Source organism: Anopheles merus, unplaced genomic scaffold (genome assembly GCF_017562075.2).
Source record: "Anopheles merus strain MAF unplaced genomic scaffold, AmerM5.1 LNR4000437, whole genome shotgun sequence".
Lineage (NCBI taxonomy): Eukaryota > Metazoa > Arthropoda > Insecta > Diptera > Culicidae > Anopheles > Anopheles merus.
This window is the reverse complement of record NW_024428017.1, coordinates 5,001-7,500: the sequence shown is the minus strand read 5'-3', so window position 1 is coordinate 7,500 and position 2,500 is coordinate 5,001.

Below are 2,500 nucleotides of genomic sequence, written 5' to 3'. Positions count from 1 at the left end.
TCGGTGCCGAGTACAAGTTACCGCGTTCAAAGTTTGGTAAGCAGCGCACTCGACCTCCAACATAACCCTTCACGTCTTGATATGCTCTCTACAAAAGCGTGTGCCTATGTAGGTACAAATTAATGTACGTCCCAGATAGTGACGATCTCTGGGAGGAAGAACCTTAAGGAACTCCCCGCACATATCAAGAATTATAGGTAACGCTGCCAATTACCTGTTTCTCTTAGTAAAACTCACAACTCATTCCTTGGGTTTGGAAGTGTCCATGTCGGTGCCGAGTACAAGTTACCGCGTTCAAAGTTTGGTAAGCAGCGCACTCGACCTCCAACATAACACTTCACGTCTTGATATGCTCTCTACAAAAGCGTGTGCCTATGTAGGTACAAATTAATGTACGTCCCAGATAGTGACGATCTCTGGGAGGAAGAACCTTAAGGAACTCCCCGCACATATCAAGACTTATAGGTAACGCTGCCAATTACCTGTTTCTCTTAGTAAAACTCACAACTCATTCCTTGGGTTTGGAAGTGTCCATGTCGGTGCCGAGTACAAGTTACCGCGTTCAAAGTTTGGTAAGCAGCGCACTCGACCTCCAACATAACACTTCACGTCTTGATATGCTCTCTACAAAAGCGTGTGCCTATGTAGGTACAAATTAATGTACGTCCCAGATAGTGACGATCTCTGGGAGGAAGAACCTTAAGGAACTCCCCGCACATATCAAGACTTATAGGTAACGCTGCCAATTACCTGTTTCTCTTAGTAAAACTCACAACTCATTCCTTGGGTTTGGAAGTGTCCATGTCGGTGCCGAGTACAAGTTACCGCGTTCAAAGTTTGGTAAGCAGCGCACTCGACCTCCAACATAACCTTCACGTCTTGATATGCTCTCTACAAAAGCGTGTGGCTATGTAGGTACAAATTAATGTACGTCCCAGATAGTGACGATCTCTGGGAGGAAGAACCTTAAGGAACTCCCCGCACATATCAAGAATTATAGGTAACGCTGCCAATTACCTGTTTCTCTTAGTAAAACTCACAACTCATTCCTTGGGTTTGGAAGTGTCCATGTCGGTGCCGAGTACAAGTTACCGCGTTCAAAGTTTGGTAAGCAGCGCACTCAACCTCCAACATAACACTTCACGTCTTGATATGCTCTCTACAAAAGCGTGTGCCTATGTAGGTACAAATTAATGTACGTCCCAGATAGTGACGATCTCTGGGAGGAAGAACCTTAAGGAACTCCCCGCACATATCAAGACTTATAGGTAACGGCCAATCACCTGTTTCTCTTAGTAAAACTCACAACTCATTCCTTGGGTTTGGAAGTGTCCATGTCGGTGCCGAGTACAAGTTACCGCGTTCAAAGTTTGGTAAGCAGCGCACTCGACCTCCAACATAACCTTCACGTCTTGATATGCTCTCTACAAAAGCGTGTGCCTATGTAGGTACAAATGAATGTACGTCCCAGATAGTGACGATCTCTGGGAGGAAGAACCTTAAGGAACTCCCCGCACATATCAAGACTTATAGGTAACGCTGCCAATTACCTGTTTCTCTTAGTAAAACTCACAACTCATTCCTTGGGTTTGGAAGTGTCCATGTCGGTGCCGAGTACAAGTTACCGCGTTCAAAGTTTGGTAAGCAGCGCACTCGACCTCCAACATAACACTTCACGTCTTGATATGCTCTCTACAAAAGCGTGCGCTAATGCAGGTACAAATTAATGTACGTCCCAGATAGTGACGATCTCTGGGAGGAAGAACCTTAAGGAACTCCCCGCACATATCAAGAATTATAGGTAACGCTGCCAATTACCTGTTTCTCTTAGTAAAACTCACAACTCATTCCTTGGGTTTGGAAGTGTCCATGTCGGTGCCGAGTACAAGTTACCGCGTTCAAAGTTTGGTAAGCAGCGCACTCGACCTCCAACATAACACTTCACGTCTTGATATGCTCTCTACAAAAGCGTGCGCTAATGCAGGTACAAATTAATGTACGTCCCAGATAGTGACGATCTCTGGGAGGAAGAACCTTAAGGAACTCCCCGCACATATCAAGACTTATAGGTGAGAACGGCCAATCACCTATTTCTCTTAGTAAAACTCACAACTCATTCCTTGGGTTTGGAAGTGTCCATGTCGGTGCCGAGTACAAGTTACCGCGTTCAAAGTTTGGTAAGCAGCGCACTCGACCTCCAACATAACACTTCACGTCTTGATATGCTCTCTACAAAAGCGTGCGCTAATGCAGGTACAAATTAATGTACGTCCCAGATAGTGACGATCTCTGGGAGGAAGAACCTTAAGGAACTCCCCGCACATATCAAGACAAATAGTTAAGAACGGCCAATCACCTGTCTCTCTGCGAGACGTGTATAAAACACTGAATATAACTCACAACTTAACCCGTAAGTAGGGAAGTGTCCATGTCGGCGCCGAGTGCAAGTTACCGCGTTCAAAGTTTGGTAAGCAGCGCACTCGACCTCCAACATAACCTT